The following is a 25,638-nucleotide window of genomic DNA, read 5'->3' on the forward strand; positions in this document are numbered from 1 at the left end:
GAGGAGGTCTGGACGCAGACACGCGCAGGGGGAAGACATGTGAAGCCCCAGAGAGGAGAAGGTGGCCATCTACAAGGAGAGAGGCCTCGGATGACATCTACCTTGCCACCACCACAATCTTGGCCCCAGAGCTTCCAGAACTGTGAGAGCTAAGTTTCTGTTTTTTAAGCCGCCCCATTGGTGGTACTTTGTCATGACAGCCTCCCAAAGCAACACACTGTCTTTCACCCTCTGCTGGATTTGAGTGACCTGTTTGCTACTCAGGGGGCACCATTTTGGGGGCCCCCGAGTCACCTCACTCAAGGAGGCACCCTGTCAGCCTTGAAGAAGGTAAGACTAGAGCCCCAGTGGCAGAGGCAGGAGGCAGGTACTCTTCAGATGATTCTGAGTAGAGAGATAAGGGCTTGTGGAAGTGACCCAGGGCTCTAAGTAGGGGAGGCCAGCAGCCACATGGAATTTCAGTGCTGACTAAATGTTAGAAGAAGTAGATAAGACACAAGTGGTACATGAAAATGGGCTCAATCTCACCCATTATCAGGGAAATGCAAATCAAAACCACAATGAGATATCACCTCACACATGTCAGAATGGCTGTTGTCAAGAAGGTGTGAGCTAATAATTCCTGGTGAGGATGTAGAGCAAAAGTAACCCTGTGAACTGTTGATGGGGATGGGCACTGGTGTAGCCAGTGCGGAAAACAATATGGAATGTCTTCAAAAATTCATATGATCCACCAATCCCACTTCCAGGCCTATATTTAAAGGAAATGAAATCAATATCTTTTATTTTTAATTTTTTTAATTTCTTTTTAAACAGATTTTATTTATTTATTTATTTATTTACTCATTTATTTATTTAAGAAAGAGAGAGTGCAAGCAGGGGGAGGGAGAGGGACAAACAGACTCTCCACTGAGAATAGAGCCTGACACGGGGCTTGATCTTAAGACCCTGAGATTATGACGTGAACCAAAATCGAGAGTCTGTCACTCAACCAACTGAACCACCTGCATGCCTGAAATTGGGATCTTGCAACATTATTGGTGTCATTGCAACATTATTCACAATAGCCAAGACACAGAAACAACCTAAATGTCCATAGATGGATGAATGGACAGAGAAAATATGGTATCTGGGTCATATATATATGAAATATTGAATATAAAATATTATTCAGCCTTAAAAAAGCAAATCCTGCCATTTCAACAACACGGTTGAACCTGACACTATGCCGAGTGAAATAAGCCAGATACAGGGAAATACTGTATAATCTCATTTATACGTGGAATCTGAAAAAGTCAAAGAACAGGAGCTACCGGAGGGTCAGGGAAATGGGGAGATGTTGGTCAGAGTGTACAAAGTTTCGGTTACGTAGGATGAATACATTCTAGAGATCTAAGTGCACCATGGTGACTAGAGTTAATAGTACTGAATTGTGGCCTGGACGTTTGCAGAGAAATCTCAGGTGCTGTCACAACAGCAGCCACGATGCGGTAAGTATGGGATGGACACTGTTGTAGTCCTTCCACTATGTGTTTGTATATCAAAACTTGTTGCAAGTCTTACTCATATACAATCTTTATTTTAAAAAATAAGTGGTTAAGAATTGGCTAAATGCTCTGGGCCCTGATTTTTTCACCTATAAAATGGAGATTGGTATATACCTCATGGGTCCTGGGAATGAATTGAATTAATTAAACTTGTCCTGTCTGGCAAAGAGGAAGCTCTGAGTATTAGCATTTATATTATTTATTATATTTATATAAATAAATAAATATATTTATATTATTTATATATAAAAATATATTTATTTATATATAAAATATATAAATATATAATATAAATATATAAATGTATTTATATATGTAAATAAATATATATTATTTATATTTTTTATTTTTTTCTGCTGTGTAACATTTTACCACATACTTAGTGGCTTAACGGGTTGCCCATGTGTTAGCTCCTAGTTCTGTAGGTCAAAGGTCCTGATGTGGCAGGGCTGGATTCTCTGCTCAGGGTCTGACAGGCTGAATCAGGGTGTGGGATGGGCTGTGTTCCTTCATGGGGGATCTGGGCAAGAATCTGCTCCCAAGCTCAGTCACGTAGCTGGTCAGGTTCATTTCTTTGCCACTGTAGGGATGAGGTCCCTGTTTCTTTAATCGGACCTTCAGTGGGGGGCTGCTCTCGGCTCCTAGGGGACACCCATGTGCCTCGCCACGTGATCTCCTCCATCTTCAAAGTCAGCCACAGAGCTCTGCCCTTGCTTTGAGTCCCTTTTTATTTTTGAAAGATTTATTTATTTATTTAGAGAGCACAGGAGCGCACATGCATGTGAGAGCAGGGGGAGGGGCAAAGGGAGAGCGAGACTCTCAAACAGATTCCCCACTGAGTGGGGAGCCCTCACTCCCCACCTAGAGGGCTCGACCTCACCACTGTGAGATCATGACCTGAGCCGAAATCAAGAGTCAGATGCTTAACCAAGGGAGCCACCCAGGTGCCTCACATCAAATTCATTTTATGCTTTGAGGCTCTTTGGCCAAGAGGAGCCCAGTCCCATTTAAGGGCTCAGGTAGTTAGTCCGGTGTCAGAAGTCCCAGAACACTCTCCCTTTGTTAAGTTAAAGTCAGCTGACTTGGAACCTTAGTTGTGTCTGTAAAATCCCTTCATGGCAGAACACAGATTTGTTTCTGACCATGGGATATTTGGGAAAAGGTAAGGGTATACTGGGAATACTGGCGGAGGGAAGCTCAGGGACCATCTCAGAATTTGCCGCCATAGTAATTCTTTTTATTTTTTTTTTAAAGATTTTATTTATTTATATGACAGACAGAGATCACAAGTAGGCAGAGAGGCAGGCAGAGAGAGAGGAGGAATGCCATAATAATTCTTGTTACTGTAAGTATATCTTTCCAGCATCTCTTGGGGCAGCTCATCTCCCAGAAGGCACTCTGGTTTGCTTGCCTCTGAATGAATATGTCCCCTGTGTGCAGAGGTGCAGTGATGTGAAGAAGGGGTTATTTTCTTGTGTCATTTTTATGTGCTTTCTGCTGACCTACTGGGAGCAGGGTCTCCATTTTTTATTCCCAGCACCTTGCCCCCCTGTTGATTATATCACCCCTTCCTCCTTTTAAGGGTTGATGCAGCATGATCAGCACCAATCTACACTAGGGTCCGTCCCAGTGCCCCACAGTTTGGTCATTCATCTGGCTTCCATTCTGGAAGAGGCTGTGTTGTCTGAGATGCACTGGGCTCAGAGTTAGAGGCTGTAGGACACCTGGTGTTCTTTCCTAACTTGCAAATGGAGAATTAATGACCCAACTTTCAGAGCTGTCTTAAGGTTTAAATGAGAGGAGGTGCAGGAACACATTTGCATGAACACATTATAAAACATCCAACAGATACAAGGTGATACTGGGTACCCTGTAGTCTTTAGACTAGCCAGAACTTGGAGAACACAGAGTACAAAATAGATTTCATATTTGCTTGGTAAGACATTGTTCCTTCTTTGGGAAAATCCTTATCATCTGCACAAATTGGTAAACTTTTCATATTCCCCCTCCTTCACCATAGTGACTATGTGGGTGAACTCTGGAAAGTTCAGTCTTAAATTGGTAATGATGTCCCTGGTTGGCTCCTGGGCACAGCTGGGAAGTTTCCAAAGGCTCCACCTAACAGCTGTGACTTCTGTGCTGCAGGTTGGACCCAGCAGGGATGGGAGCTTGCTTCTGTTGGTGTCAGTAGAAGTCCTCACATGGTTCTTCAAGGAGATGTGTACCTATCCTTGAGGCTGGGAACTTTGACATTTCTGGACCGAGGAGAGCAATCAGCTCCCATTGTGCTCGTGGACAACTGAGCAAGATGGGTGTTTTAGTGCTCTTTGTGGTGGTTAATTTTATGTGTCAACATGGAGGGTGTTTGAGGTTGAGATGAACATTTAAATTGGTAGGTTTTTGGGTAAAGCAGATTGGTGGCTTCCACAACGTGGGTGGGCCTCATCCAATTAGTTGGCGGCCTGAATAGAACAAATTGACTGGCCTCCCCCAGCAAGAGGAGATTCTCTAGCTGACTTCCTTTGAACTGGAACTGCACCATTGGCTCTCCTCGGTCTTGAGCCTACAAGCCACAGTGCAGCTTTGAACTTTCCAGCCTCCACAATTGTGTGAGCCAATTTCTTAGAATAAATCTCTGTATCTACGCATCTCGCGTTGGTTCTGTGTCTCTGGAGAGCGCTGACTAGTGTAAATCTTTCTCCTGAAGCTGCTCTACTCTTCCCAGGTCAGGAGTATCCCATCCTCTTGGGACTGTTCTCCTCCATCACCTCCCACCAATAGCCAGCCTGGGACCAGGACCCGTGGAGTCTACCTTTGAATGCCTCCGCTGTGCCCATTCTCTTCTGTTTGTGCTTCTGACCCTCAGGTCTTAATCATGTTCTTGGCTAAGGAATTTATAAAGGTCCTAACTGGTCTTGCTTCTGCTATCATCCCCAAACATGGCTTACTTCATGCCACTTTCCTGCTTAGACCAGGTCACATTTCTGGTCACCAGTAACCCTCTCAAGTTTCTTGTCCTGACCTTCTCCCTTCCCTGCCCTGACTTACTTGAATTTGCTCATTCCACAAGCCTCACTTGAAGCCCCCTCCATGGTGGAGGGTTTTTTTCAGTCACCCCTTGTTGTTTTCTTAAACATTCACAGCTTGGGGATGTAATTAAAATGCAACTCAACTTTCTCCCCACTTTCCTGCCACCCCTGGACTCTATGACCTTACCTGTCACTCTAAAGGAATAGGAGGTCCTGTAGCATCTACAGCAAATGGAGTTTCCTTCCAGGAATGAAGATACCAGTCCTGCATAGTATTTAATGCTCTGAATCTGATTCAGAAGAAGTTAAAACATCTAGGCCGCGGGTTGGCAGCCTCCCCCATGGGAGGGCATGGGGTCCTCTCCATTGCTGTCTTTCCCTCAGTTTGTAGTTCTGACTACTGACCCCTCAAGACTGGAGCCTGGGGAGGGAGAATGGAAGAGAAGGTAAGGACCACTTCATGGATATCTTAGTGTGGGCTATAAAACAAAATACCATAGACTAGGGGGCTTAAACATCAGAAATCTGTTTCCTCAGTTCTGGAGGCCAGAAGTCCGAGTTCAAGGTGCCAGCATGGTTGATTTCTGGTGAGGGCCCTTTTTCCTGACTTGTAGATGGCTGGCTGCCTTCTCACTGTGTCCCTCACTTGGCAGAAAGAGAGAAAGGAAGCGAGCCATTTGGTGTCTCTTCTAAAGGGCACCGATCCCATCATGGGGCTTCACCATCATGATCTCATCTAAACCTGATTCTCTCATAGAAGCCCTATCTCCAAGTATCATCACTGTGGGGTCAAGGCTTCAACACATGGATTCTGGCAGGGGTGGGGGTGGGGACACAAATCATTTGGTAGCGCTTGATCAGTGCCCCTGTTTGATGCAGCTATTACTCTGGGTCTAGCCAATCTCCAGAGCTACCTCTCCATCGTTATCATGTATCTGTGTCTGTCGGTCCTGCAGAGGTTCTGGCCCTCAGGAGGAGAGTGGGGCTCGCCTCCAGCTGGTAGCTCTTGCCCCCTCCTCAGGCTCAGCTTCTCCATCCGTCTATCTGCACACACCTCTCTGTGGTCTGATCCCTTTAGAGAATTTATTTATTTGAGAGAGAGAGAGAGAGAAAGAGAGCATGAAGGGGGAAGGACGGAGGGAGAGAAAGAGAGAGAGAATCCCAGGGAGCATGGAGCCTGACGTGGGGCTCTGTCTCACGACCCCGAGATCATGACCTGAGGGGGAATCAAAGAGTTGGATGCTCAGTTGACCAAGCCACCCACATGCCCCAGGGGCTCATCCCTTTAAAAATGTTTCCAGGACAAGCTCCCACCTGTGGATGGATTCCTCTCTGAGTCCCCAGCTCATCTGCAGAGGTGAGACCCTCTGCCCTTCTCCGTTAGATCCCTCAGGGATGGGCCAGATACGGACCACTCTACCCACCCTCCCCCCCCACTCCAGGGATCTGCTTGGAGCCCCACTTTGAGAGAGCCATGTACGCTGAAGCCTAGAGGTCAGTGCCCGAGTTCCTGTCCCCTTTCTCAGGGGCCACACAGTCACCTACAGCTCTGGCCACATCAGCTGCACGTGACCTTGGTCATCTCTGCTGCTATCTCCTCCTGTGTTCTGGCCCCTTCTCTAAGCCCGAGTCTGTGTAGCCTTTTTGGCACTGCATTGGCCTGCTCTGTTTTGTGGCTCAGCTTCTCAAAAAACACTCCCGCTGGTTTCCATCAGACATCAGGAGTGTTCATTTCATACCCAGGAGCTGGGGTTTTGCCCTGTTGAGTCCAGCTGTGGCCAGGACCACAAGACCACTAGCCTTGACACGGTCACCGAAGCCACGGGCTGCATGGGAGCTGGGCACACACAGCCTCGGGCTAGAGTGTGTCTCACCTCTTAGTCCCCGTGTCTAGCCCATTACTTTGCATGAAATAGGTACTTAGTTTACCAGGCAGAAGAATGCCTGTCTTTCTTGAGAAAGGCACCGTGCCTGCTCTCTTTTCCATATCCCCCCGTAGCACCTTGCAGCATGTTTTATGTGACAGAGATGCTTAATAAATATTGTTGACTGATTCACTGGGAAAAAGGTAGTCCAGACATGCCTTCTGGAAATGTCCAATAAGCCCCATTATTCCTCTTTGCAGTCCATTGTCACGGAATGGGTCTTTTGGCGTTAATCCCGAAAGGGCAGTAAACAAGATGGCTGTATAATTTTATTGTCTCTCATCCTCCATCAAAGCAGCCTTTCTCGCCTCCATCCGCATCTCTGCCTCATTGCTTCTGGGTTCACCCCTAGTACAGCTGTTGGATCATGCTAATAGCCCCTGGATCTTCATTTTGAACAATAATGTTTGTTTCCAGAATAATTGAATCCAGCGGGGACACGGAGGGTGTAGAACGGTTTATAACACTTGCTGCGGAAAAGGGAAAATTCAAGAATTTGCTTGATGGCGTTTAGTTCAGGGAACACAATTTATCAGGGCTGTCTTTATCTACTTATGTTTTAGTGATTCAGTGCTGGGGGAAAATAGCCTCAGACATAAAATGTGAAGAGCACTCCAGCAAAGCTTGTCGGTTTAATTCAGATGTTAAATATTTTCAGGAGGGTCAAACGCTCAAGGACCCTATGTTTTGTCCTTTGAGTGAAACCGGCTAAAATAAAAAGGAGATAATCAGTAGCCCCAACCTGGGATACACTTCAACGTTGAAGGGGGTCAGAGGTCCCAATTTTACAGGAAACGAATGTTCCAGCTCTGGGGCTCTGAGAAAAGAATTGGAAATGTGGGTAATTGCATTATGTAAAAGGCAGCTTAGAAGAAGCTTTGTTCCTGGAAAATAGTTGCTTTATTTAAGGTTGATGAAGTTGGAGTTCTCTCCCCCAAACTTTTGTCTGTCTGCAGTTTCTCCGAGTTAGCCAGGGGAACATTCTGGCATAGGAATCCTACAGAGCCACGGAGAGCTTCCCTGTATATCCCGTGCTAATTGCCTGTAGTGGGTGGGCATTGGTTTGGCTTCCAGGTCTCAGGGAGCAAACCCATGGGTTCCTGGAGAGAACTGTGGCCTCTCGGGGTACCAGCTGTTTGTGTTGGGAGGTTTGAACCGAGAAGATCCTTTATTCCTCCTCTGGTACCCCTCAGGTGGTAGGATGGACTCTGATCCCCCAGCAGAGATCCTGCAGTGGTGGGGGGTGGGGACCAGCAGCGGGTTCTTCTCACAAAATTAAACCTTTCAGCACAGAGAGAAATCTTCACACCGATGAGCCAGTATGCCTTAATTATTATTAACCCAAATACCTCATTTAAATAGCTAAGATTTGGGGAATTACACGGTTCTGTTCAACTTTCCTTATTGACTTAGCTTGGTGTCTAGAGTTAACTAACCAGAAAGACTTCTATAAAATGGAACTTTTTATTAACTCAGTCGAACATAAACATTCATCAATTTTCGGGTAAACATCGTCTTAAACTATGTAATTAGAATAAGATTTAAATAATTGTCTCCTTTATTTACTAGCCACAGTCATGGAATAAATTAGAAAGAAAAGGTAAACTGAAGTTGGAATGTAATTCACAAAGCAAAGCAAAACAGAGCCACACACACAAATGCGTACTTGAAAACAGGAAGTGACAAGGTTTTAAAACAGAGTTTGGGAATGATCTTTATTCTCCAGGACCCCTAGATTTGTGGTATTGCATACTAAGGTGTTGGATATTTAATTTATAGAGCAATGTTATAATCTGTGATCCAGATTAGGTTTAAGGACTTGGTACCTAAAAATCGTAAAGCATGAGATAAAGTCTGCCCAGGGTTTTTGCAGAGAAACAGTACCTATTTTTTCCATAAGAACAGCCTCTTGCAAATTCCTTTTATTATTCATTTACTGTCTATATATCTTTGCAAAAGATTTAACCCTACGGTGACCATACAGCTTATTGATCTGGCCCGGCCACTTCTGAGCGTGAAGGAGGAAGCTCTTAATAAAGCAGGGACATCAGGCTTCAGCCAGGACAGTCAGGGTGGTCCCTTTGGGAGCTAGACACCAATGTAATCACGGCCTTTTCTTTGTTTCTCCCTTCAGATGTTCCCTTCAGATGCTCCCTAAATATTCCTGTGGATCTAAAATACCCAAAGTATCAGTTGGGGGCAGGGTGTGTTCTAAGGAGTGCGGGTAAGGCAGGAGAGCTCGGTGGTGAAGGGAGAGCGTGCTGGCCAGTTACAGCCCTCAGTCTGGATCTTCGTGTTACCGCTTAGGAGCTCTGTGGCCTAAGGCAACTTCCTGCACCTCATGTGCCTCGATTTTCCTCATCTGTGAACTAGGGACTCTACAAGGGCTAAAGATGAAACATTTATTATTAGTGTTTTCTTGCACAGAGTGTGGCTATTAAAGATGCTGTTATGAAATGCTTAAAAAGGATGAGTTTCATCAGGCTTCAAAGCAATAAAAACTAAGAGTCTGACTTCTCCAAAGAGACTTGCAGGGGCGTGGTTGGGTTGGAAGAAGTGCTAAGGTTGAAAGGATTTCGTCATACTTTGTTAAATATTAAAGGGGCTTTTCCCTGGGAAGGAGCACTTTGGAGGGTGAGCATAGGAAAGGCTTTTTGACCCCTTGTAGTTTCTTGGATCTACCTAGGCCCCAGTCTGCCCTTTCCTTGGTGACAGCCATGGGCTCAGGAAGGTGGTCTTGCTTTGGGGGGCCCCGTATTGTATATGAAGCCCATTTACCTCCACTCCTTGAATCTTTACTTAAGCCGTGCAAGGAAACGACATGGACCCATTTTCCAGAGGAGCATATCGAGGCTCACTGGCTAAACAGAGGGAGCCAGGCAGTCGAGCTAGGACTGGGGCCAGATCTTACAATCGGAAGCCGGGTTTCTCCTGTTGCACTGATTACCTGCCTTTGAGGTTCAGCACACAGAACAGCCACAAGGACACACATCACAAAGGCTAGACTTGGAAATGAGGGACAAGCACCGGGGCCAGGGGCGCACATCACCAGCAGTGTCACCCCTGGGTGCACCTGTAGGCAGCAAACCCCAGTCCTACAGAGGCTCACCTAGTATTTTCTGTTCTTCAATAATCTGAGTTGTCAAAACAGAGCAAATCATGATGATACAGAACACAGTGATTTCCAGGGCGTGAGGGGCTATTTCTTTTTAAAATGTGAAGAGTAGCAACTATGTTTCATTGGGCATCTCCCCAGTTTTCCCCTAGTACAGATGTCAAGTACACGTATGGAATGGACGTTAATACAAAGGACACATGACATTTCAAGTTGGCATGTCTAGTAACTGGCGTGTGTGTGTGTGTGTGTGTGTGTGTGTGTGTTTGTGCATGCACACTCCCCCCCACCCCCCCCACCCCCCACCAGGGATGGAGGTGGAGGATCCAGAATCACGTATGATCTCCAGATGTCTGTTTGGGTGTGAATGGCTACACTTGCCCACACTTATGTCAATTTCACGGCACGACACTCGCTCTGCGGCGTGTGTTTTGCTGCTCAACATCTTCATTTCTCAGCCGCTTGGTTTCAAACTTGGATTAAAGCTGCATTTGATGTTGAAAGCTAAGTTCACACCATGCAGGGTATTTTAAAACCCAGCATCTGATGCCTGAAGTGTGAAAAAATATCTTTCTAATCCTTTCTGTGCATACGGAAAGCTGGAAAAGTTTTTTCTTAGCTTACCGGAGAACATAAAGCTTTGACAGAGGAAGATCGTGTTGGGGGCTTGGGGGGGTGCGAATATATCTGATGGTCCAGGAAGCACTTAAAAATGATCCCTGACATTTCAGCCATAAAACAGTTTCATTAAATACTGGTTTGGCAGAAAAGTGAGATCAACATTCAACGATTAGGGTCATCTTTTGAGAAAAGGTTACTCAAACTCAAGAAATAAAAACAGGTTTATCTGAAAATTTTTTTTTTAAATTATGTGATTTTTACACATAGGTTTCGAGGCTTACAAAACAAAAACAGGACTAAGGGAAGTAAGGGCAGGATGATAAAGAGAGGGGTTGGTTATGTCACTGAAATGGTCACTGTCCACTCCAGCTCATTTGCCATCGGCTGCTGGTCTGGCCAGAGCTTTCTCGGGGCTGCATCTATCAGGGAGGCTGTCTGCTTTCTGCCTGCCTGCCTGCCTGCTCTCCCAGCCAGGGGAAGGCTCCCCCTCCTGCTCCGGAACCCCTTTCCCTTTATAATCTCTTGTATTTCTAATGCCCAGCGGACCCTGTTGAGACATATGTTTATCAGTCTCCTGCCTGTGACTCCCAGTTTCTCGCCAGCTCCAGGTGACCCTGTTGTTGCAGGTTCCTGGACCACACACTGCCTGGGTGACACTTGTGTCACACATTTTGTTTTATGTGTATGCTCCCTGTTAGAGTATAGATATACCCATTACTCTATACCTACTGGAGTATAGATATCAAGGCTATAAGGATTGCCGTCTGGGTCATTTATGTTCCCCTCCAAGTGTCAGTCATAGCTCAGTGCCCTTCCAGCGGAAGGAGCTATAAGGTGACAGTTTAGAGAAGGAAGTTGGGAAAGGGTCCCTTGTTCAAAATACCTTATGGGAAATCGATTCTGTGTTTGCAGAGCTCAAGTATGATCACACAGTGGGCTTCAATTGCAAAGATGATTGGAGATAAACGATCGAAACTGAGAATTCTCAATTCCAGGGTCTCCAGTTGAGAGGCAGGCATCACCCACAGTATCAGCTGAAGCTCTGTTGTGCGGCTGTGCTGTGGCAGAGGTGGGGGACCCTCACCGGCATCTTCCCTTATTCTCAAGCCTCTAGGATCCAGCCGCAAGGCAAAGCCAGGTGGCAGTAAAGGAGGTGTACCATGGTGCCAAGTCCCATGACCTCCTCGCTTTCTTTCATTCCTCTAGAAGTTGGCACACTTTGTCTATGAAGGGCCAGATAGTAAATATTTTAGGTTTTGAGGGCTATAAAGTCACTGTCACCACTTCTCAACTCTGCCGTTGTTAATAATAAGAAACATAAGTGAGCGTGGCTGTGTTCCAATAAAACTTTATTTACAAAATCAAGTGGTGGCCTGGATTTGGCCCACAGTCTGTGTGTGTTGACTGCTGCCCTTGAACTGTGTGTGACATTAGGAGAGGCAGGTAGGGAACCAATTCCCGAAGGTTTCTTCTGAGAAGGGCAGTTTCCTAGTGATCTCCTATTTAATATTCCAGGGAGGGAGATGGCTTTGCCCCATTTGGTGGGTGAGAACACTGAGGCTCCACAGAATGAGCCAGGTTGCCTGTGATAACAGAGCGGGTAAGAGATGCCGGTGGGACTGGACTTGAATCCAGATCCACCGAGTCAGAATCCGTGGTTTTTTTTTTTTTTTTTTTTTTTTATATTTGATTTTCTCGATCTTGCCTTGAGTATGGGCTGCTAGCTCAACAAGCCCACTATACCTGTGTAGGTCACTCCATCCAGCTCTGGAATCGGGCCTGTCTCATGCTAACACACATGGCGTGAGACGGTCTTTGACTCAACCCTTCTGCTTACCAGTATAGACAACAGTGTGTTACCTTGAAGCATGCAGAAACTGGGCTGGATTTTCTACAACAGGCCTTTGTGCACAAGCCAGTGAGCACCAACAGAAAAAAAAAAAAATAACCTTATCGCAAATTAAAAGAACAATCTTTAGAAAATAGCTAAAATGTAAGGTTAATTGGAGCCAGAAATGTCAAATTAATGCAGCAATGCACTGGGGAGCCTGCCCTGGCCTTTGTGCACAGAATCAGTGCACACAACGAAAGGAAGCAGGGAATGATATAATAGGATTTTAGGGAGTCCCCTGTCATATTAAACAAGCTTAGCAATTAATTTCTTGCTGCAATGTTATTTTCATTGGCCTATATTTTCTGTGACCTCTCACATTTTTTAAGCTACCAATGCGGGGCAAGTGGGATTTAGGACTGAAATTTTAAAAACCCACAAAACTGTTGTGACTGAAGATCAATAGAAATGTGATAAAAACTGCAGAGGGGGTGGGCAAGGAGTTGGAGTGCTCTTGGGGTGAGTTGGGGTTCCCAGGTCCTTCAGTGGGCAGACGGCGACCTGGGAACAGGGGGCCTGCTCTGCTTGGTGATCTACTTTGTTATCTAGGCTCCTTTCTGAACCAGCCCCCAGCTCCCATCTTGCAGGAGAGGCTTAGAAAACCCATCAGGAGGGTAGTGGCCTTCTAGGCCCACATCTTGGATTCATTGAGCATGAAACACAGGCCATGGACCTTTCAGAAGCAATACCTTATTTAATCTTCATCAGAACCCTGTGAAGTAAGTTCTCTTGCCATTGACATTTTCAGATGGGGAAGGAGTAGGAATGGGGTTGGAATAGGTAACTTCCTGGAGGGAGCCACGTAGATAGTAAACATCCCGGGCTGGGATTTGAGTCTGGGGCCTCCTGCTTCCAGGGGTGGCGTGTGTAACTGCAGCGTGATACTTTCTCCTCCTCAGGACGACTCCGAAGTTGACCTGCAAATGCTGGAAGTCCGCATAATCATAATCAGTTTTATTTCTAGTTTATTTTTATTTTTAATCATGGTAAAATACATAACGTAACATTGGCCATCATGACCATTATTTGGCGTATGGTTCAGTCATGCTAAGTATGTTCCCGTTATTGGACAGCAACCTCCTGAACTCTTTCCATCCCGTAAAAGGAAACTCTGTTTCCATTAAACACCAACTCTTCATTCTGGCCCCCCTCCCCCATTCTCAGCCACCATCGTTCTAATTTCTGTCTCTATGAACTTGGCTACTCTAGGTGCCTCATATGTGCAGAGTTATACAGTATCTGTCCTTTGGTCACTGGCGTATTTCACTTGTCAGAATGTCCTCAAGGCTCATCCAGGTGGTAGCAGGTGTTAGAATTTCCTTCCTTTTTAAGAGGGAAAGTGAGTTGGGGGAAATGGGAGGGAGACAAACCATGAGAGACTGTGGACTCTGAGAAACAAACTGAGGGTTTTGGAGGGGAGAGGGGTGGGGGGTGTTGGGTGAGCTTGGTGATGGGTGTTAAGGAGGGCACGGATTGCATGGAGCACTGGGTGTGGTGCATAAACAGTGAATCTTGGAACACTGAAAAAAATAATAAAAAAAGAGGATTGAATGATATTCTGCTGTATGGATAGACCACATTTTGTATATCCATAGTGGACATTTGGATGCCTTCCACCTTTTCTCTGTTGTGACTTATGCTGCTATGCACCCCAATCCATTTTAAAAAGTTGGTATTAAGGTGCACCTGTAAAGGGGTTACAAGAGGAATTCCCCTGTTCGGATGGTAGTGGTGGCTACAAGAATCTGTTCATGGGATCAGATTGCCAGGACACACACACACACGCGCGCGCGCACACACACACACACACACGGTGAATGCCCGCAAAAACTGATGAAAACCGAATAAAGTCTGTTGTCCGAAAAACAATATTATTTTTCCAAAGAAAAAGTTCTAGAAATAACTTTTTGAAGAGAAAGTTCCACAGAGGATTTTTGTTCACCACAAATCTGTGCCCCTACTGGTAGTGGCTTCGAGGGCGGGAAGGTGAGCCCATGGAGTGTGGTGTTTTTGTGCAGAAAGAAGGGTTTAGCACTTTGTTCTTTTGAGGCACTGGACCTTCTCGGGCTCTGTTCAGCAGCACCTGGAACACAGTGGGGCACAGTGATCCCAAGTCATTGGTGTAATTATTGCATCCTTTTTACTTTAATTGAATTATAATTGACATATAATATTAAGTTAGTTTCAGGGGTACAGCATAGTTCTTCAATTATATACGTTATGAAATGCTCACTGTGACAAGTGTATTACAATATCACTGACTGTTTTCCCTTTACTGTACTTTTCATTTCTGTCACTTATTTATCTTATAACTGGAAGTTTGTACCTCTTACTCCCTTTACTCTCCTTCATCCATTTTGCCCATCCCCAGCCCCTTCCCATGTAGCAACCATCAGCTTGTTCTCTACATTTATGAGACTCTCTCTTTCTCTTTTTTGTTGTTGCTGTTTGTTTGAGCATTTGTTTTTTAGATTCCATGTGTAAGTGAAGTCATGCAGTGTTCATCTTTTTATGTCTGGCTTATTTTACTTAGCATAATACCTTCTTAGATCCCCCCGTATTGCTGCAAATGGCAAGATTTCTTTCCTTCTTATGGCTGAGTAATACTCCATTGTACATGTGTACCACATCTTCTTTGTCCATTTACCCATCAGCAGACACTTGGGCTGCCTCCATGTACTGGTTATTGTAAATAACCCTGCAATATACATGGGGCTGCATATTTCTTATCAAATAAGTGCTTTCCTTTTCTTCGGAAATACCCAGAAGTGGAATTACTGGATCAAATGGTAGTTCTAGTTTTAGTGTTTTGAGGAACCTCCCTCCTGTTTTCCAGAGCGGCTGCACCAATTTATATTTCCACCAACAGTGCACGAGGGTTCACCTTTCCTCCACACCCTCACCAATGCCTGTTTGTTCTTGTCTTTTTGATACACGGCATCCTAACAATTGTTGGATTTGATTTGCATTTCCATGATGATGAGTGATATTGATCAACTTCTCATGTGTCTGTGGGACACCTGTGTGTCTTCTTTGGGACAACATCTGTTCTGGTCCTCTGTCCTTCTTACTGCATTCTATGGATGAGGACATTGAGGCTATAAAGGGGTAGGTAATAGTCCAGAGTCACACAGTTAGTAAGCCCGATAGGGCCTCTCTGTCCAATGGTTCCATCTTTGTCCTTTCACACATGCTGCTCTGCTGTCCTACTGAAACAAGGGTGTAAGGAGTGGGAACAGTGATTGCGTGGTCTGCTGTTGACTGTGACATAAAATTATGTGAACTCTTGTGGGCTCTCAGCTTGAAGATACTAATAGGTGTCCCCATTGAGATTTTTGAGGATCAGATTGTCTTTTGTAAAACGGCTGACCAACCGATAAAAAGATAAGGTACATTTATTATTAGGATTAATCTTTGCAAGGCACAGAAGCATTTCAATAAATGATAAAATGTCATATAAGCTTGCTGCTTTGAGCTACATAAGAAAGAATATGTGTATCTGGGAATTTTTTGGATGGACTTGGTGAGTTAAGTTGTTAAGGGAATTTGAAGGGCTTGCTATATTTAAAAGCCAGAAGCCTGAAATATGGCGTCATGGCTAAAATGTGCCATAGCTGTCTTGAAAGATTGTTGCTTCTTGGAATTGTTGGAAGGCCTATAACTTAAACACTTGGGTAGTTCATGTTATTGAATCCAGCCCCACAGCGCTTGTCCAATGTCAGGCTCATTTGGAATACAGTGTTGTATTAATTTAGAAATGTGTCTCAGGAGACATGTGGCTGTTGAAGGAGCCCTCCCACAGTGTGCTCTAGGAGCACGGAGAAAGCTCCCTACATCATAAGTCCCTCAGAAGACCACAGGCCCTGGGCAAGGTTGGTTTGGAGGGCTGCTTCCCTTATTCTGGAAGGAAGAAAGGTAGAAAGTGATCATTTGACTTCTTCGGTTGCAATTCTTGCCACATCCTTCCAAGTTTGAGACGATTTTCCCATTTTGCCATTGAGGAAATGGAACCTCAGAGAGGTTAGCCTCCCGAGGGTCACACACTTGTGAACCAAAAAGTCAGTCTGGATCCTACCTTCTGATCCCAAGTGTGGTTCTTGCTCCTGTATGTTATACTGGATTTCCTGTCATTTGGCTCTTCAGGACAAGTGGTGCAGCTGGACATTGGAAAATTCTGGCTTCCTTATACATTTCCATTGGCATATCTTTCCCATTCGTGTGTGTATGTGTTTATACACACATTAGCACTTACTATTTAATATATAGGGTGAAACTTGATCTTTCATATGCTAATTGATTTTTCGAAAATGTTCATTTCTTACATGAAATGTGCAATTGTTGAAAAATTTATCCAAACTGAAGGATGAGTTTGAGTGTGTTTAGCCAACTCAGCGATTCATGATCTCCTAGGAGACAAGCGACGGGAAGTATGGGTGACTGTCTATAGCTGGCATATTTCCAGCCCTTTCGACTCCATTGACAATTGAGAATTCAGAGGTATCTTTGAGTCTTTCTTACTTTCTGCCTAAAACTGGCCCAAATTGTATGTATTCCCAGAATGCTGAAAAGGTGGGAGAATTTTAAAAGGTGGAGAGGCTTTTGTTGTCATATGGGCACAGCCTTAATTGGCCCTGCCAACCAGGCGGCTAGTTGACAAACCACTATATTCCAATGGTATAAGCAGCAACTTAGAGTTAAATATTTGCACGTGTATCTAATTGCCTATATGAAATTATCCCTGCCAAATTAGAAGTCTGGTTGAGCCTTCAGAATAACTTGGCACCCAACATGCATTAATATTTTAAACCGTCGCTAACACTTGGTGCTGTAGATCCAATTTTACTAATGTGTTTTTTAAAACACCTCCCACTGCAGTGTGTAATTTTTGAATATCTGTAGCATGCTTAGAATACTGTTGTAAGGTCTGGCGAACCAAGAATTCTGATTGTATATTCACAGTACCCAAATAACCAGTAGGAAAAAAAAAAAAATCCAACTCCAAACTTAGTTAATCAACTGCTTGTTATTTTATTTTATTTTTTTTCTAAATGACGTTAAAAAAAAAAAAGACAACAACTGAGTTACCGTTGTGTCACTGCTTCGGGCGGAGCATGGAGAGAGTTGGTCACTCAGCATGACATCGTGTGGATGAGGGCATAGCAGCTGTGTTTCAGGCCTTAACCCAGTAATGGTACCCATCCTGGAACATGTGCATTTGGCCCTGTGTTAGAGCAGAGCCCTGCTGGCATTTGCAGCAATGTGGCAGGTGGGGTTTGGGGGAGGTGTTTTCTCTGCTCCGGGAGGGGTAGTGAGCGCAGAGCCCAGGGCTGAACCATCGGGAGGCATCCTGCAGAGTGCCAAGGGGCCAAGATGGTCCAGGAAGAAGGACGAAGGACAGAGCAGGCTTGGAGAACGCTGGCAAGTTGCCGTGGTGTCTGGCACGTAAGGGGCCCATAGCGGGTGGTGGGGAGTGAGGCTGGTGAGGACATGGGGATTTGAGATCACGGGAAAACTTGCAGGTTGCACCAAGGGCTGTGGTTGTTTTAGCCTGAGGGATTTTCAGCAGGGGCCATGCTCTCTGACCATGACCACGATTACTTCGTCTCTGAGATAAACATCTTGTGGTCAACAGCACCAACACTCAGGGAAAATGTCGCAAACTCCAAGAGCCTGGTGAATCTATGTGATCCTCCTGTTCCCCAACCATGGGTTCTTCCACAAAGGTCATGAGAAACACTATGAGAAATAAGAATTCAAAAGCAGTATCGGCTGGTGCTCAGTTTGTTAAGCATCTGCCTGCCACTCAGGTCATGATCCCGGGGTCCTGGGGTGGAGCCACACCTCTGGCTCCCTGCTCAGTGGGGAGCCTGCTTCCCCCTCTCCCTCTGCATTAGCAAACATTTGTGTCTTTCCGGGTTTTCCAAAGAGGCAAAACGTCGGGAGACATTTTTGGTTGTTGGAATGGCATGTACGGGATGGAATCAGGGATGGGGCTAAACATCCTCTAGGGCACGGGACAGCCCCCACGACAAATTACCTGGTCCACAATGTTAATAGCGTCGAGGTTGAGAAACCCTGATTGAGTACCTACTAGCTTCTGGACACTGTGCCAATGACTGGGAGTGTTGAGATAAATCAGCCTTGATTGGTGACCTTGAGCTTGTCGGCCATGGCGAGGACACACTTTGAGGCATGCAGTCAGAGGTCACCGAAGGACTGTAAGCCGAGGGTTTCTGGAAGCAAGAGCCCCTCCCCTTGAGTCCCCACACAGACTCAGGTGTTGACTTGGTCTTTTCTTCTGTGCCGCAAGTCCTACCACATGAGCTCCTTTGGCCTGCATTGGAAGAGACACTAGTGCAGGGAAGTTGGGGTGGGAAAAAAATGTCGAGGGGGAAGACAGCCGAGAAAAGAGATGCTGAATTTAGAATGCTTTAGTAGCGTTAATTTTACCTCTACATTGTGTTTTATTTGAGAGACAGGGAAAGACCTTGACTTAACGGGTTTTGCAACCCCTGAGTTCTAGATGAGAGTCCTGCTTGAACATCTATGGAGTTGATGTGGAATCTGTACCTGCACGAAATCTCTTCCACTCTCTCTACTTGGTGTCCTTTCAGGGGGGATGCTTTTTGGTGTCTGAGGCTTCCAGATGCTGGTGTATCTCACCCTAAAGGGAGCAGGGCCATTCAGAAGTGTCCCCACCGAGGCTTTCAGCAAGTGCCTTATCTCACACTCCCTTGGCCTGCTTTTGCAATCAGGCTAGTTACCCAAATCCCTTCTTCCTGCTGACCTTCTCCTGCTGTGGAGGGCAGGTTGCAGCTGCACCAGCAGCCGGCAGCTCCGACAACTTCCCAGATGTTTGTGCTCTAGGGACGGTGATCCGTCCGTGGCCAAAATGCCTCATGCAAGTGCTCCTGCCAACTCAAGCCTGCAGCCACCCTCTCTGAGAAACCCCCCCCCCCCACCCTGGTGTCACAGAGTCATTTGCTGACCATGTGGGCCACAGCAGCAGGTAGAGTGACAGGGTGGGGGAACCGTCGCCGGACCCATGGCCCACACTGAAGGAAAAGAGTGACAGGAATCTAAACGAAAATGTAAAAATTCCTGCACGCTAGAGAAAGAATGCTGGTCTACCCACCGGGTTCCCGCTGAGCACAGTTGTAATTGGAATGTACTTTTTGCAAAGTTTATTGGGTCCTGGAGCGACTTGTTACTGAACTGGTCAATTAATCTATTTTTTTTTCTTTTTTGTTTTTTAATGAGTTAGGGGATTTCCTTTAGCAGAAAATCACCAGGAACCATGACCAAATGCCCAGAGCTCAGGGAAAGGCTGGCCTTTCCTTCTCAAAAACCCCGTTCAACAATTAAAGGAGGAAATGGACTCCTCCCGCTACAGGTGGCAAATTGGGCCGATCTGGGAACCAAGGAGGAAGGATTGATCCCGCACAGAGGTGAACGCAGGGAGATCACCATGAACCGATTACTCAAGCGCGGCAGTTTGAGTGTTCGGAAATAAAGCCGTTAGTCTCCCTGCTGAGAGACAAATGATTTCTATTTAAAAACCTGCTTGTTCCATGCACTAACTCCCAGTGTAGCAATAATTAATGATATCAGAAGGTTAAGGAAGACCTTCTGCCGAAATCCCTCTGCTCCAAGCATGAAATTGGATTAAAGTGAAGATAAACTTAGACATCAAATCTGTTGAGGAAATCAGTAATTATGTGGAAATGCACATATTTTGAGCTGTTTGAGTGAATCAAGAGGATGATGTACTGATAGTCTCGTCCCAGGCATTTGGGCCTTGGTGGAAATGAACTGTCAGAGTGGATGCTAAAAAGGGCATTCTACCTGCCTCCAGATTTAATTTTTATTCCCAAAGTGAAGTTCTCTGGGCCTTTTGGATATACTCTGTGGCCAATACTGCTGGCTGTCTGCCTAATATGTGTTTTCCCTTCTTCTTTATGGACAGATTTTTTTTCCCCCCCTAGGGGAACAATGTATAGGCCAAAGAATGTAAGTTCCCATGAAGTCTTGCATTTGGGGTGGCTATGGGATATAGAGTTGGCCAAAGTCATGGAAGTCTACTGGGCGGAGCTTCTGAGGAATTTCTTGGTTTTCCTGATTAAAAGGGGCAGGGTCAGCTGGCATGGGCCTTTTGCCCTTTGTTCTTTGCCTTTTGCCTTCCCTTTCTGCTCTTTTTCTGGTCTGGAACAGCAGTGGAAGGGCTGGAGGTTAGGCAGCCATTTTGTAACCATGGGGATGAAATTTCTGTCCTCAGGTTGGTAGTGTTGACAGCTAGAAGGAGCTCGGCCCCTTTGTGGTTTCTGAGGACAAGTGGGAAAGAGAGAGCCCTGCCATTAAGCATCTTAAGTAATCAAGCCCCAAGCCATGAAGTTGAGATTTAGAATAAAAGCCTTTTCCTGACTTCAGGCATAGAGCCAAAAGAAAATCCAGTTGTGGGCAGCATGATCTCATTTGGGATGGCTCGACATAAGGCTTTCCCGAAGGGTGAGCAGGTGTGTTCTCTGGGCTTGGGGGGCTGGAGGAGGAGGTGCCTTTGGCTTCCTCTGGTGTGTGGCTGAGGGATGTGGCTCTTTTGATCTTCCCTGGGTCTTCTCAATCCCCTTGGTGTATCACATGTCCACTTGTAGGGTCCTGATCACTTCCTTTCGCTCTTGGTTCTGAAGTGAACAGGGACATCCTTGTATCAAGGCTGGTAGGATACTGGGAAAAAGCCTTCGGTCTCTCTCCCTGCCAATGCCCAAAGGTCACTGTCTAAGACAGAGTGGATTTCCACACTGGCGGTTCTCCCTGATCCTACCTGCTGCTATTGGATCCAGGCAAAGATGAGCCAGGGGATGTTTCCCTCCTTCGTGGTACCTTCTGCTAAAACCTCTTTATACTTGCTTTACTTGCTTGTTATTTGGGGTCATGCTTCCTACTCAGGGCACCACGCCTCTGCTTTGCCTCTCTGGGAAAAGGGCAGACTCTGTGGCGTCAGAAGGTGGGGCCGGAGTGCAAGGGCCATGTGCCGGGCAGGCTTTCCTGGATTGGGTCAAGGAACAGCTTTCAGGCTGGGGACTTCCTGAGCAATACACCTCCCACCAGCAGGAATCATCAGCTCTCTCCTGCTTCCTCTTGGAGATAATCAAAGTCCTTCCTTGGCAAAGGGTCCTGTATTTGGTCTTTAATCATTTAAAGCCCACACTTCTATGCATTGCTCTAATCAGTCCTCATAACAACCCTGGAACCAGTTATTTTAAGCATCAAATCACATATAGGGGAAACTGAGGCTACATGAGGTTCAGAATCTGGGCCAAGATATAGCCTTAGTCCTTGGCAGAGCTGGGACTGAATCCAGTGAGGCCTTCTCCCAGTACTGCCTCCACACTGCTCTCCCCTCCTCCACAGACATTCCCTGGGAATCACAGGGACTGTTGGCTGAGCTACTTGCCTTCACAATAGCTGGTTTTCCCCTCCTTCCTGGACATACAACCGAATTGCTTTTTTCCAAGCCTCACATCAGATGGCATAGTGAGCTCAGGCCAGGGATATGGACAGAAACGACTTTTCACGTGGGATGCAGACTCTGAATGGGGAGGGTTCAGAGGGACTTTAACAAGGCCCAGTGGCAAAGCCATGAGATACGTCTAAGACATGCTTAGAATAAAGTCAAGCAGTTCACATTGATCTGTTCCGTCAGTGAGATATTTGGGGGTTGTTTGTCACAGCAGGTAGTGTTGATAGCCCTGACTGATACAGACTGCTTGGGGTGTTGACAACCATGTGTATTGAACCTTGTAAGTCTTGACTGGCTAGTGGGGAGAAACCATGTCCTGGGTAGTCTGAGATGGGTGTGTAAGTTGTTTTATGGAGACATTCTCTTGCAGTTGGAGATTCCTTTGGTGACATATCTTAGAAGATGGCTGACATGGGCTGTGCTTTTGGGGAGGCCACTAACGGTTGAAAATAGCTCGCAGCTCCTAGTTGTCAGTTTTGTCTGTCTTCGGTCTCTTAGAGTTTTTCCTTAGTGGTACCTTGAAATGCCAAACTGAATTCCTCCTTGGGTTTTTCAATACACATAAAGATGAATGTCTTACAGCCACTTTTGGAATCTAGTTCATAGAAGATGATTCTCAAGTTGTGCAAATAGCTCTAGGCAACTTTATCACCTTCTGCCACACTCCCCATCACCCGCACACATGCGCGCACGCATGCATACACACACACACACACACACACACACATACACACACACACACAAATATACACACAGAGTTTAAAGTTGCTTATTGTTTGGTTTTGATTCCAATAGTGGTGCACTGAAGGCTATTTAAATATCAGAGAGTAAGTTCTTTCACTTCTGAAATTCAGTTTCTTCGTGTGGAAATGGAGATAAAAATGACCACCCATCTGGGTTGTCTCAAGAACTGAACGTACGGTTCATGTACGATAACGTAGGTGAGAGCACTGATCGCTGTGCTGGGAGCCCAGTAAGCTCAACCAGTGGGAGACCCGATGCTCGTGGACCATGCAGACTCATCTCCAGGGTTGAAGCAGAAGGCAGGGCAAATCCCCAGATTCAGAAATGGCTTGGAAGCGTTTTGATAAGAACATGTGTGATGAGAACACATACACTCTGAGACACTTTGCAGCCAACAGTCTGATCCAATTCACCTACACTTTTTTTTTTAAGTTTTTTTTTAAATTTTAAATTAAATTTATTTATTTTCAGCATAACAGTATTCATTATTTTTTCACCACACCCAGTGCTCCATGCAATCCGTGCCCTCTCTAATACCCACCACCTGGTACCCCAACCTCCCACCCCCCGCCACTTCAGACCCCTCAGATTGTTTTTCAGAGTCCATAGTCTCTCATGATTCGCCTCCCCTTCCCATTTCCCCCAGCTCCCTTCTCCTCTCTAACTCCCCATGTCCTCTATGTTATTTGTTACGCTTCACAAATAGGTGAAACCATATGATAATTGACTCTCTCTGCTTGACTTATTTCACTCAGCATAATCTCTTTGAGTCCCGTCCATGTTGCTACAAAAGTTGGGTATTCATCCTTTCTGATGGAGGCATAATACTCCAGAGTGTATATGGACCACATCTTCCTTATCCATTCGTCTGTTGAAGGGCATCTTGGTTCTTTCCACAGTTTGGCGACCGTGGCCATTGCTGCTATAAACATTGGGGTACAGATGGCCCTTCTTTTCACGACATCTGTATCTTTGGGGTAAATACCCAGGAGTGCTAGGAACAGCAATCAGACAATTCACCTACTTTTTAAAAAAGAGATTTTAATATGCATCAAAGGGTTAACATTTTATCCTTATCAGGATCCCAGAACTCTTCTCCTGTCCTTTCGCTTCACCTTTTATTCTCTGTTCCAGTTAAAGCTCCTTCTGTCATTTACCCCCAAGGCAGATTAGTGTATACTACGTGGCTTATTTTAAGTGAAAATGCCCATGCATTTAAGCTCTTATTTTTATTTATGGTAGCAGAGGCAGGCTTCCCTTCTCACATTCTCCCCTTAGCCTGCCGACACCTGAGAGCAGACGCTGAATTTAGGAGGGACAGTGCCCTCCAATGCCATGCCTCTCCTGAACTATCCGTCCCGGGTGCCTTCCCTTTGGAGCGAGCTTTACCCTATCCCCGCCCTCCCTTTTCACTTAATTTCAGTGTTGCTTCTTCTGACATCAGTGAAACTGGCCAGAGTTGGCAGCTCTTACATTGTGCATCCGGAGAAATATTTTGGGGACCTATTAATTCTCAACCACTTCAGTTGGCAGGCGGAAGGCCTGGAAACAAATGAGTCTGGCGAACGGCCCGGGCTGTCAACCCAGGCTGCTGTTCATTAGTGAGGCCCCGCCTTTTGTGCTCTGATGCAGTTCTACTTTGCGGACAGTTTCTTTATCTGACTTAGCAATCTGCTTTGGGATCTTGGGGCTTATTACTCTACTCGCTCAAGTGGGAACTCAGAGACACCGAGTAATGCATAAGGGGGGAGGGAGTGCCGGCGTGAGGGGCGTGGGGGTCTTGGCGGACAGGGTTTGGTATATTGTCCTTGCTCCTTGTTTCTGTTCCTGACTTAAGGTTTGCATTTCAGTAATGCATCATCAAGGGGGAAATTACGAACTTAGAAAAATACCTTTGTCTTTTCTTGCAGAATAGGAAATCATATTCTGATGTGTGTCATGTGAATTTCTTGTCTGTGAGCAGAACCTTGGGCTTCTTAGCTACCAGGACATTCCTTTTCCTCCTCTCTTCCCTCTCAGCCACCATCCTGTTCTCTGCCCTCGGGCTCCCAATGTCAAGAAGAGAAGTGGGGGAAAGCTTCTAGATGTTCTGTCTCTCCCCCTTGTTTTAGGTTTTCTTCTAGGAAATTGGTTCTATTTTCTTATCACGAATGCATTATGTGTTTCCTATAGAAATTGCTCACAATGCTCTTGGAGAGCAAGCTTTAGCTGAGTTTAAACTGCAATTCAGATGTGGCACTGCCTGATCAACAGGTGGGATGGTATACCTCCTTCCCCCAGCTCCGTTTTGCCTCCCTCTGCCCGTGCCTCTGCCCATCTATTTGTATGAATTTAATGTTAATTTTCTTTTTGCACGGGGCACAGTAGGAGGTTCACAGAGGGGGAATGCTTTAAACCAGAGCATTTGGGTCACAAGAACTGGCAAAACCCACCTGGCCTTTCTCCATACAATTCTGTTCAGGAATTGCATCTACTTTTCCTAGACCATCTTTCTCAAGTTCGGGAAGGGTGTTCTGGGGGGGGGTCCTCAAGACTCTTTCTCAGAGTCTGCAAATCCCCCTTTTTCCAATCACATATCTGTGTGAGGCTGGTTTTTCTACATGTACTTCCACCAAACAGATATTACAACAGATTGAATGCAGAAGCACATCCAGTGATACAGCTGTCTTCCATTAAGCCAGATGTTCAAGAGACTTGCAAAATGTAAAATATGCCACTCTTATCACTAAGTTTTGTTTTGTTTTGGGAAATATATATATATATATATATATATATATATATATATATATATATATTTTTTTTTTTTTTTTTAAACCCCTGAGAGTGAGAGTGCATGTGAGCTGGGGAAGGGGGCAGAGGGGGAGAGAGAGAGAGAGGGAAAGAGAGAGAGAATCTTAAGCTGTCCCCTCACTCAGCATAGAGCATGATTCAGGGCTCGATCTCACAACCCTGAGATCATGTCCTGAGCTGAAATCAAGAGTCGGACACTTAACTGACTGAGCCCCAGGATATACAGTTTTTAAAAGTAAAAATATGTCATTTATGTTAGCATGTGATAGTTTATTATTGTTATTTTTATCAGTTAATAAATATATTCACTTTTTCATTTTAAATTTATAATATAGTAAATATTGATAGATAAATAAGACCTATATAAACCTCTGGTGTCCTCAGTAAGATTTAAGTGTATAAAGGGATCTCAAGACTAGCAAGTTTGAGAATAAAAATCCTAATTATCCAAAATAACAT

This window comes from Neovison vison, chromosome 13 (genome assembly GCF_020171115.1).
Source record: "Neovison vison isolate M4711 chromosome 13, ASM_NN_V1, whole genome shotgun sequence".
Taxonomy (NCBI): domain Eukaryota; kingdom Metazoa; phylum Chordata; class Mammalia; order Carnivora; family Mustelidae; genus Neogale; species Neogale vison.